Source organism: Heterodontus francisci, chromosome 7 (genome assembly GCF_036365525.1).
Source record: "Heterodontus francisci isolate sHetFra1 chromosome 7, sHetFra1.hap1, whole genome shotgun sequence".
NCBI classification, from domain to species: Eukaryota; Metazoa; Chordata; class Chondrichthyes; order Heterodontiformes; family Heterodontidae; genus Heterodontus; species Heterodontus francisci.
Genome location: NC_090377.1, coordinates 109,745,793 through 109,758,518, shown reverse-complemented (window position 1 = coordinate 109,758,518; position 12,726 = coordinate 109,745,793). Strand labels below are relative to the sequence as shown.

The following is a 12,726-nucleotide window of genomic DNA, read 5'->3' as shown; positions in this document are numbered from 1 at the left end:
ACCTATGTCCCCTAGTAACTGACTCTTCCACCCTGGGAATAAGCTTCTGGCTATCCACTCTGTCCATGCCACTCATAACTTTGTAAACTTCTATCATGTCACCCCTCCACCTCCGTCGTTCCAGTGAAAACAATCCGAGTTTATCCAACCTCTCCTCATAGCTAATGCCCTCCAGACCAGGCAACATCCTGATAAACCTCTTCTGTACCCTCTCCAAAGCCTCCACATCCTTCTGGTAGTGTGGCGACCAGAATTGCACGCAATATTCCAAGTGTGGCCTAACTAAGGTTCTGTACAGCTGCAGCATGACTTGCCAATTTTTATACTCTGTGCCCTGACCGATGAAGGCAAGTTTGCCGTATGCCTTCTTGACTACCTTATCCATCTGTGTTGCCACTTTCAGTGACCTGTGGACCTGTACGCCCAGATCTCTCTGCCTGTCAATACTCCTAAGGGTTCTGCCATTTACTGTATACTTCCCACCTGTATTAGATCTTCCAAAATGCATTACCTCACATTTTTCCGGATTAAACTCCATCTGCCATTTCTCCGCCCAAGTCTCCAACCGATCTATATCCTGCTGTATCCTCTGACAATCCTCATCCTTATCCGCAACTCCACCAACCTTTGTGTCGTCCGCAAACTTACTAATCAGACCAGCTACATTTTACTCCAAATCATTTATATATAATACAAATACCAAAGGTCCCAGCACTGATCCCTGTGGAACACTACTAGTCACAGCCCTCCATTCAGAAAAGCACCCTTCCACTTCTACCCTCTGTCCTCTATGACCGAGCCAGTTCTGTATCCATCTTGCCAGCTCACTTCTGATCCCGTGTGACTTCACCTTTTGTACCAGTCTACCTTGTCAAAGTCCATATAGACAACATCCACTGCCCTTCCTTCATCAATCACCTTCGTCACTTCCTCAAAAAACTCAATCAAGTTAGTGAGACACGACCTCCCGTTCACAAAATCAGGCTGCCTCTCGCTAATAAGTTCATTTATTTCCAAATGGGAGTAAATCCTGTCCCAAAGAATCCTCTCTAATAATTTCCCTACCACTGACGTAAGGCTCACCGGTCTATAATTTCCTGGATTACCCTTGCTACCCTTCTTAAACAAAGGAACAACATTGGCTATTCTCCAGTCCTCTGGGTCCTCTGTAACCTCACCTGTAGCCAATGAGGATACAAAGATTTCTGTCAAGGCACCAGCAATTTCTTTCCTTGCCTCTCTCAGTATTCTGGGGTAGATCCCATCAGGTCCTGGGGACTTATCTACCTTAATGCTTTGCAAGACGCCCAACATCTCCTCCTTTTTATGACATGACCCAGACTATCTACACTCTCTTCCCTACACTCATCATCCACCAAGTCCTTCTCTTTGGTGAATACTGATGCAAAGTACTCATTTAGTACCTCGCCCATTTCCTCTGGCTCTACATGTAGATTTCCTCTTTTTTCCTTGAGTGGGCCAACCCTTTCCCTGGTTACCTTCTTGCTCTTTATAAACGTATAAAAAGCCTTGGGATTCTCCTTAATCCTGTTTGCCAATGACTTTTCATGACCCCTTTTAGCCCTCCTGACTCCTTGCTTAAGTTCTTTCCTACTTTCTTTATATTCCTCAAGGGCTTCGTCTGTTCCTAGCCTTCCAGCCCTTACGAATGCTTCCTTTTTCTTTTTGACTAGGCTCACAATATCCCTCGTTATCCAAGGTTCCCGAAACTTGCCAAACTTATCCTTCTTCCTCACAGGAACATGCCAGTTCTGGATTCTAATCAACTGAAGTTTGAAAGACTGCCACTAATCCCCTGAAAGCCCGGTTCACTGGCTCGTACAGAGTAGAAAAGAGAATTAGCCAAGTGAATTATATAATTGACACCCAGATCATAGGAAAAAGCAAAGGCTGTGCCATATCAATATGTTAAAATGGTATCACAGCTGGAAAGTATTGTGTAGCACTAAAGAAGGATATAATAACATTGGAGGCAGTTCATAAAAGGTTCACTAGGCTGATTCCTGGGATGAAGGGGCTGTCTTATCAAGAGCGGCTAAACAGGTTAGGCCTTTATTCATTGGAGTTTAGAAGAATGAGAGGTGATCTTATTGAAACATATAAGATTTTAAGGGGGCTTGACAAGGTAGATGTTGAGAGGATGTTTCCAGTAGTGGGGGAATCTCGAACTAGGGGACATAATTACAGAATAAGGAGGCACACATTTAAAACTGAGATGCGAAGGAAATTCTTCTCTCAGAGGGTAGTGAATCTCTGGAATTCTCTACTTCAGAGAGTTGTGGAGGCTAAGTCACTAAATGTGTTTAAGGAGGAGGTAGATAGATTTTTGAAATCTCGGGGAGTCAAGGGTTAGGCAGAGCAGGCCCAAAAGAGAAGTTGAGGACTGGGACAGATCAGCCATGATCTTATTGAATGGCGGGGCAGGTTTGAGGGGCTGAATGGCCTACTCCTGCTCTTATTTCTTATGTTCTTACTACCACTGTGCTAAATAGGATATATTTCAAACAGATCTAGCAATGCAAAACTGGGTCTCCATACAGTGCTCTGGGCCAGCAGCAGCAGCAGCAGAATTGTACTCAACCACAATCTATAACCTCATGGCCTGGCATATTCTCCACTCTACCTTTACCATCAAGCCAGGAAACCTACCCTGGTTCAATGAAGAGTGCAGGAGGGCATGCCAGGAGTAGCAACAGGAATACATAAAAATTAGGTGTCAGCTTGGTGAAGCTACAAAACAGGACTACTTGCATGCCAAACAGCAGCAGCAGCATGGGATAGACAGGGCTAAACGATCTCACAACCAACAGATCAGATCTAAGCTCTGCAGTCCTGCCACATCCAGTCGTGAATGGTGGTGGGAAATCAAACAACTAACAGGAGAAGGAGGCTCCAAAAATATCCCCACCATCAATGATGAGGGATCCCAGCACATCGGTGCAAAAGATAAGGCTGAATCATTTGCATCAATCTTCAGTCAGATGTGCCAACTGAATGATCCATATCGGCCTCCTCCTCAAGTCCCCAGCATCACAGATGCCAGTCTTCAGCCAATCTAATTGACTTCATGTGATATCAAGAAATGACTGAACGCACTGGATACTGCAAAGACTATGGGCCCTGACAATATTCCGGCAATAGTACTGAAGACCTGTGCTTCAGAACTTGCTGCGCCCCTAGCCAAGCTGTTCCAGTACAGCCACAACACTGGCAATGTGGAAAATTGCCCAAGTATGTCCTGTACACAAAAAGCAAGACAAATCCAACCTGGCCAATTCCCGCTCTATCAGTCTACTTTCAATCATCAGTAAAGTGATGGAAGGGGCCGTTGAAAGTGCTATCAAAAGGCACTTGCTCAGCAATAACCTGCTCACTGACGCTCAGTTCGGGTTCCGTCATGGCCACTCAACTCCTGACCTCATTACAGCCTTTGTCCAAACATGGACAATAGAGCTAAGCTCCAGAGATGAGGTGAACATGACTGCCCTTGACATCAAGGCAGCATTTGACCAAGTATGGCACCAAGGAGCCCTAGCAAAACTGGAGTCAATGGGAATCAGGAAGAATACTCTCTGCTGGTTGGAGTCATACTTCGCACGAAGGAAGATGGTTGTGGTTGTTGGATATCAATCATCTCAGTCCCACGACATCACTGCAGGAGTTCCTCAGGGTAGTGTCCTAGGCCCAACCATCTTCTGCTGCTTCATCAATGACCTTCCCACCATCATAAGGCCAGAAGTGGATATGTTCATTGATGATTACACAATGTTCAGCACCTTTCATGACTCCTCAGATAATGAAACAGTCCATGTCCAGATGCAGCAAGACCTGGACAATATCCATGCTTGGGCTGATAAGTGGCAAGTAAAATTTGCACCACACAAGTGCTCGGCAATAGCCATCTCAAACAAGACAGAACCTAACCATCTCCCTTTAATGTTCAATGGCATTACCATCGTTAAATCCCCCACTCTCAACATCCTGGGGGTTATCATTGACCAGAAACTGAACTGGAGCTGCCACATAAATACTGTGTCTCCAACAGCAGGTCAGAGGCTGCGAATTCTGTGGGAAGTAACTCATCTCCTGACTCCCCAATGCCTGTCCAACCATCTACAAGGCACAAGGCAGGAGTGTGATGGAATACTCTCCACTTGCCTGGATGGGTGCAGCTCCAACAACACTCAGGAAGCTCAACACCATCCAGGACAAAGCAGCCTGCTTGATTGTCACCCCATACACAACCTTCAACATTCACTCCCTTCACCACTGATGCACAGTGGCAGCAGTGTGTACCATCGACAAGATGCACTGATACAACTCACCAAGGCTCCTTCAACAGCACCTTCCAAACCTGCGACCTCTAGCACCTCGAAGGAAAAGGGCAGCAGATGCATGGGAACACCACCACCTGCAAGTTCCCATCCAAGCTGCACACCAACCTGACTTGGAACTATATCATCATTCCTTCACTGTCACTGGGTCAAAATCCTGGAACTCCCTTTCTAACAGCACTGTGAGTGTACCTACACCCCAAGGACTGCAGCAGTTCAAGAAGGCAACTCACCACCACCTTCTCAAGGGCAATTAGGAATGAGCAATAAATGCTGGCCTTGCCAGTGACTCCCACATCCCATGAATGAATAAAATAAGAAGCACAAGTCTGACAGAGAGTCAGGAAAGAGAAGGGTGAAAGGGACAGTGAGGACGGGTTAGAGGGAGGTCTGGAGGATTCCCAAATCGAACACCTTATCGTCCGGTTAGCTAACAACTGGAATTTTCGGGAAATTAGACACTGTACTCTGCTAGTTAAATGCAGAACAGAGAGGAGACCTAACAAGGCTGCTCACAGCATTTTAAAGGGATCTGCAGGGACAAACCAAGGTGCACAACCCTAACCCTACACAATGTGGATATAGGAGAGACCCTCCCATAAAACAAAATCCCTATCGTCTAGGTCCCAGGAAACTGACCCAAGTTCGGGAGGAGTTCCTCAGTTGTGCTGGTGCCCAGTCCCGATGGCTCAACTAGGCTCTGCATTGATTATAGAAAGATAAATGCAGTGACCAGAGCTGATTCCTACCCAATTCCCAGCCTGGAATGCTGTATAGATAGAGTCGGAAATGTCACCTACATAACCAAACTAGACTTATTAAAAGGGTACTGGCAGGTTCCCTTAACCACCTGAGCTAATGAGATCTCAGCTTTTGTCACTCTTGATGGCTTATTCCAGTGCCGAATGATGCCCTTTGGATTAAGAAATGCCCCAGCCACTTTCCAAAGGTTCATGAACCAGGTAGTGGCTGGCCTGCCCAACTGTGTAGTGTACCTGGATGATCTGTTGGTGTACAATGACACCTGGGGAGACCACCTAGACCAATTAGAAGCCCTCTTCCGGAGGTTACAGTCAGCTGACCTAATGGTAAATCTTGCAAAGAGCGAGTTCGCTAAAGCTCAAGTAACCTACCTAGAGTATATTGTCGGTCAAGGGAAAGCGTTTCCCAGAGAAGCAAAGGAACAGGTGCTGATAGATTTTTCTGTCCCCACAACCAAATGGGAAATAATGAGATTTTTGGGGGTGTGTGGATTTTACCGCAAGTTTTTCCCAAACTTTAGCACTGCAGCCGACCCACTGACAGGCGCATTACAGAAAGAAGCAATGGTAGTCTGGTCAGGGAGGTGCCAAACAGCTTTCGAGAGCATGAAAGCCATGTTAACCAACAAACTGGTGCTGGCAGCTCCAAACTTTAACAAACCATTTAAAGTGGCAGTGGATGCTAGTGACCTAGGGGTAGGTGCTGCCCTGCTCCAAGATGATGAGTTAAGCATTGAGTGATCAGTTGAGTACTTCACCAAAAAATTAAACAAACATCAAAGGAGATAATCTACTATGGAGAAGGAAGCCCTGGGACTGTTGCTGGCTCTCACAAATGTTGAAGTATATGTCCAAACTGGATATAGAGAGATCGTAGCTTATACCCCACAATCCTTTGACCTTTATAGAAAACTTCAAAACCCATAATATCAGCCTTTTTCATTGCAGCCTGCTTCTGCAACATTACCACCTAAAAATTATCCACATTGCAGGGAAAAACAATGTGATATCTGACGCAATATCTAGGGTTTAGCTCAGCACGGAACCATCCCAGATTTTAAAAAATTAAACCAGAGTATGGCTATGATCATGAGACTGATGAGTACAGTGTGTATCGAGTTTCTTTTTAATTTGTGACCTCATAATGAAATGTTCCTGTTGTCACATTTCATTTCACGTGGTGAGGAGGTGTTATGTCAGTGTATTTTGTTGAATGATAATTTTCTTAAATTCAGACCTTCAGTCAGTGGATTAATTTATTTTTAAAAGACATTTAAAAAAGCAAAGCTTAGGATGGTCACCTAATTTGCAACACTGTATCCTACACTGCTCTGCTTGTGAGGAGGGAGACGAAATGTCTGCTCAGTCCCCAGCAAGAACCAAGACCCAGGAAGTTTAAAGGAACTATCTATTATTTCAGCAAGCAGAGAAATACTGCTAACAGTGATGTTTGACTGAGTAACTGTCATGTGACATTCCCCTCCCCATCTGTGGTTTTAAGCTGGTGTTTTCTTTGCAGCAGAGGAGAAGCAACATGTGCAGACCCTAAGTGAGGGTTCCTCTCTCTCTCTCTCTATTCCAGCTTGAAAGCTTTCAAATCCTGCCTGTTGACTGACCACCTTTGCATACTCCAGCTACAATCAGAAACCTCTTTGAACAAAAATCATCTGCATTGCTGTCTCCAAGAGATCCACCAAATCATTCATCTACCTCTTCAAACTAAAAAACTCAGGACCACCGAATTCAGCTGGAAGTGAGACGAATCACCAAACTCCACAGACATTTTTCTTACGGACTCTACCTCAACCAATGTACCTTTCCCCACTCTGTAACCTATCTGTGTATGTGTTAACCTCTAGTGTGTGTGTGTGAGTGAAAGTTAGCATGTTGTTTATTATTTTAATAGTTCAGAGTAGGTAGAATGAAGTTAACCTTTTTCTTTGTTAACTCAAGAAAACCTTTCCAATTGGTTCTCATTATGATCAAAGCAAGCAAGTAATCAAACACTTACTGAATTGGCCAGTACATCCACTTTAAGAAATAATTAAACCTGCTGCAGTCAAAGGAGAGGGAAAAGAGAGAAGCCCTTCGACCCCTCCTCACTTGACCAGAACAGTGCATTACATGTAATATGGACAGTATTAGGTATTCCACCTTGGAGCACCGATTTGAAAGATTTTGTCATGTAAGTTGCACTGTAACTAATAAAAGCAGATACTTTGTTGAAATCTGGATAGAATTTTGAAACAGTTTTGATTATTGCTTTGGAAACTGGTGTAATTAACAGCTTCTAAATGCACGCAGTCTGCAAGCACTGTTGTTAGCTTTCCTGTCTCTATATCTTCTGCCTTACAAGACATAAAATCAAACAAAACATGCAGCACATATTTATCTTGCTCATTAGCGGACTCATCACAAATAATTGCAAAAGAATCATATGCGTTAATCTGAAGCTTCATCTTTTCAGAATGTGGAGCAAAAACCTTTGGTAGGTAGCCTTGTCATAGTTTATTTGCACTTGACAAGCAGCCACCATTTCGCACATTACATTTAATGCATACCCGCAGCTTTGGGTGATCAAGTTTTTCCGGAGGTATGTTGGTGCTTGCAACCTGTCTCTGTCTTCACAAAGGAGAGGGATGATTCAGACATTGCAGTAAAAGAGGAGTGTGAAATATTAGATACGATAAGCATAATGAGAGAGGAAGTACTAGAGGGTCTGACATCCTTGAAAGTGGATAAATCGCCCAAGCCGGACAGATTGTATCCCAGGTTGTTAAAGGAAGGCAGGGAGGAAATAGCGGCTGCTCTGAGGATCATCTTCAAATCCTCACTAGATACAGGCGTGGTACCAGACGATTGGACGTCTGCGGATGTTGTACCATTATTTAAAAAGAGTGCGAGGGTGAGGCCAAACAATTACAGGCTGGTCAGTCTGACCTCGGTGGTGGGTAAATTGTTCGAATCAATTCTGAGAGACAGGATAAACTGTCACTTAGAAAGGCACAGATTAATCAGGGATAGTCAGCATGGATTTGTTAAGGGAAGGTCACGTCTTACGAACGTGATCGAATTTTTTGAGGGAGTAACAAGGAGGATTGGATGATGGTAGTGCAGTGTATATGGTCTACATGGATTTTAGTAAGGCATTTGACAAGGTCCCACATTTCATTCAGAAAAATGAAAGCCCGTGGGATAGAGGGGAATGTGGTAAGTTGGATCCAAAATTGGCTCAGTGACAGGAAGCAAGGGTAGTGGTCGACGGATGTTTTTTGCGAATGGAAAGTGGTTTCCAGTGGCGTTCCACAGGGCTCAGTGTTGGGTCCCTTGCTGTTTGTGGTATATATTAATGATTTGGACTTAACTGTGGGAGGTATGATTGGGAAATTTGCAGATGACACAAAAATTGGCCGTGTAGTTGATAGTGAAGAGGATAGCTGTAGACTCCAGAATTATATCAATGAGTGGGTGGAAACGTGGCAAATGGAATTCAATCTGGAGAATGTGAGGTAATGCATTTGGGGAGGGCAAATAGAGCGAGGGAATATATGATAAATGAGAGGATATTGAGAGGGGTAGAAGAAGTGACAGGTCTTGGAGTGCATGTCCACAGGTCCCTGAAGGTGGCAGGACAGGTAGATAGAGTAGTGAACAAGGCATATGGAATGCTTTCTTTTATTACTGAGGTATAGAATGCAAAAACAGGGATGTGATGCTGGAGCTGTACAAAAACGCTGGATAGGCCACAGCTGGAGTATTGCGTACAGTTCTGGTCACCACATTACAAGAAGGACATAATTGCTCTGGAAAGAATAAGGAGGAGATTTACAAGAATGTTGCCAGGGCTTGAAGGTTGCAGCTATGAGGAAAGATTGGATCGGGTAGGGTTGTTTTCCTCAGAACAGAGGAGGCTGAGGATGACTTAATTGAGGTGTACAAAATTATGAGGGGCCTAGATAAAGTAGACAGGAAGGACCTGTTTCCCCTAGCAGAGAGGTCAATTACCGGGGGCACAGATTTAAGGTGATTGGTAGAAGGACTAGAGGGGACATGAGGAAAAGCTTTTTCACGCAGAAGGTGGTGGGTGTCTGGAATTCACTGCCCGGATTGGTGGTGGAGGCAGAAACCCTCAACTCTTTTAAAAGGTACCTGGACATGCACCTGAAGTGCTGTAACCTGCAAGACTATGGACCAGGTGCTGGAAGGTGGGATTAGATTGGGCGGCTAGTTTTTTCGGCCGTGCAGCCACAATGGGCTGAATGGCCTCCTTCGGTGCCGAACTTTTTTATGATTCTATAAAAAGCATCCACAAATTCCATTGTAACCAACGGATGATTTTCTGAGCTCTCTGTTGATTTCTTAAAAAGAGATGACATTGTTGCTTGTTTTTTGTGTGTTTGGTTTTCCAGCAGAGAGGTGTCGGATGCTCTCTTTCTGCTGCGATGGCTTTCAGACTCAAAGTGGCACTGAATCGTTACTGCTGCGTGTGATCCAACAAAACATTGCAGCTTGTATAGAATAGTATTCCACCATTGGCATGCAGAATTTGGCTTCCAAATTCTTTCACTCGATGTGCTGTACTAATGGTTGTGGCCATATTTGATTTGCTCATTCTGGCATTTTCACTTGTCTGCTGACACTTGAAACTGCTACTCTCAAAACTGCACTGCAAGTCCTCCCTCATCTACCAATCAGCGAATTGAGCCTGGTGTCAATCACTAAAACGCGCAATGTTCGCAACATGCCCAGCAATCAGCAAAGTGAGCCTTGTGTAAAAAGAAATGCGCGATATTCACAAAATGACCGAGTTTAAGGCAGTCCTGAGATTTCACAGAGGACCTGAGATTTCACGATCCATGACGTATTTGGTAGGGCTCTACTAATATGGAACTATTCCTTTCTCTAGTACTGTCCAATGCTCTCACTCCTTTATGCATCTTATTCCTCTTTTCTTCTTCCATATGCTGGTGCCCCTTTCCCTGCCAATTTAGTTTATACCATCCCCAACCACACAAGTGAACCCCCCTGTTACAATCAAGTGAGGAGGGGTCGAAGGGCTCCCTTCTTTTTCCTCTCCTGTTTGATCACAACAGGTTTATTTCTTTTTTAAGTTGATATACTTGCCAATTCAATGAGTGTTTAACTGTTTACATGCCGTGATCATAAAAAAGGGCCAATCAGACAGATTTTCTCAAGTTTAACAAAGAGGTTAGTTTTACTGTGCTTAAACCAATCTAAGTAAAATATTAAAATATGCTCCAACTTTCACACATACACGCATACAAATAGGTTAGAGTGGGGAAAGATAGATTGGTTCAATTAGAGTCCAGAGAAATAAAAAGGGTATACAGTCTGTGGAGGTTGGTGATTCTGCTAGCTTCAGGTTGAATTCGGTGGTCGCGCGCCTTTCCTTGGGTGGTCCTAAGGTTTGAAGATGTGGACAGCAGGTTGGGTGGTTCTTTGGCAGCTATGTGGGTGAATTCCTTCAATGGAATCTCTGTTCGTTCCAGAACTTTCTCCAAAACAACTCAGTAGCTCCCCCCTCAGGCTTAAGTCATTAAGCACAGTGAGCATCAATTGGTGAACAGACTAACACAATCAAGCACAGATCAATTAAACCACTGAACACTACAGTCTGCAGCAGGGGATATGCCTTAGTGGTTACGGTCAGCAGGAAGAGTTTGAAGTTTGCAAGGTTTGCATGGTTCTTCTCCACCAGTTTAATATTCAGGTTTCCAGTCGGTGGATTAAAAAAAATAATCATTTGACATAGCATGTTTTCGTGACACCCCCTGCGAGGAAGACATTTGTCCCAGTCCTGTTGAGGTGCAGCCCACCCTTTTTAAATAGATGTTTCCTGCCCTAGAACTGGTCCCAATGCCCAAAGAATCTGAAGCTCTCCCTCCTGCACCATGCTTCATGCCATGTATTGATCTTTCCCTATCTTACTATTTCTACTCTCGCTAGCATGTGGCACTGGGAGTAATCCAATGCTCTCATCTTCAGGTTGATGATCACCTTCTTCCTCCTCCACCTCTAATCCTCCCTACTGCACAATATAGTGCAGGATCCAGTGCACCGTTATTATTCTGGACTCCCTTGCTGGCAAATACTGTAGGGTGTCTCCAGACCAGTTTTAGGGACCTGAAGTGCATCTTCAACATGCGGACGGTTTGCTCGATGATACACTTGGTGATCATGTGGCTCTTATTGTAGCATTCCTGTCCCTTATTGATGGGATTCCTCAGAAGTGTCATGAGCCAAGTTTGAAGGGGCTATCCCTTGTCTCCAAAGAGCCAGCCCTTAATTCACTTCCCTGGAATGAAAATCTCTGGAATGTTGGACTGAAGGGTCATGACAGCTCCCAGCGAATCTGGCACAGATTTACATAAACTTCTTCTTGGGGTTGAACACCAGCTTTACATTGATGGAATAAAATCCTCACGGCTGCTGAAACCTCCTGATTGACCTGGTGGTCCTTGGTTTGCCACATATGTGTAATTGATGGTACCTGGTATTTGTAGGAAGCCAGTCAGCCAATCCAGACTGGCCAAGAGAGTGTGGGAAAATGGCGCACTGACACGGAACACAAAAGTCCGAGTGTATCAAGCCTGTGTCCTCAGTACCTTGCTCTATTGCAGCGAGGCCTGGACAACGTATGTCAGCCAAGAGCGACGTCTCAATTCATTCCATCTTCACTGCCACCGGAGAATACTTGGCATCAGGTGGCAGGACCGTATCTCCAACACAGAAGTCCTCGAGGCGGCCAACATCCCCAGCTTATACACACTACTGAGTCAGCGGCGCTTGAGATGGCTTGGCCATGTGAGCCGCATGGAAGATGGCAGGATCCCCAAAGACACATTGTACAGAGAGCTCGCCACTGGTATCAGACCCACCGGCCGTCCATGTCTCCACTTTAAAGACGTCTGCAAACGCAACATGAAGTCCTGTGACACTGATCACAAGTCGTGGGAGTCAGTTGCCAGCATTTGCCAGAGCTGGCGGGCAGCCATAAAGACGGGGCTAAAGCGTGGCGAGTCGAAGAGACTTAGCAGTTGGCAGGAAAAAAGACAAAAGCGCAAGGGGAGAGCCAACTGTGTAACAGTCCCGACAAACAAATTTTTCTGCAGCACCTGTGGAAGAGCCTGTCACTCTAGAATTGGCCTTTATAGCCACTCCAGGCGCTGCTCCACACACTACTGACCACCTCCAGGCACTTACCCATTGTCTCTCGAGATAAGGAAGCCAAAGAGATGGTACCTAGTATTTGTAGGAAGCCAGTCAGAGAGGCAAATCCTACTCGATCTGGCTGTTGCTATTGCAGGGGTAGTTGACATAAGTCATCACCTTAGCAAATAAGCCATCCATGACCTGCCACAGCAGCTTCCTATGAGGCTCTCGAAATGTTCTGGTGGCACTCAGGAAGGAGCCAGAGGCAAAGAAATTGAAAGCAGTGGTGACTTTCACAGCGATGGGCAATGTACGGCCATTGGGTTCAGCAGGGAGCAGCTCTTCTTGAAGGAGGCTGCAGATGTCTGCAACCACCTGCTGTGTCAATCTGAGCCTGTGGAAGCACTGATCTTCACAGAGGTCAAGGAAGATGAAGT

The 12,726-nt window shown here is 45.0% G+C and overlaps 1 protein-coding gene across 2 annotated transcripts in view; it reads right to left on the bottom strand.

Annotated features, from left to right (window-relative positions):
* The window catches only part of nme9 (NME/NM23 family member 9), a 120,935-nt gene that overhangs the window by 95,526 nt on the left and 12,683 nt on the right, over window positions 1–12,726 (bottom strand). The window lies entirely within an intron of this gene.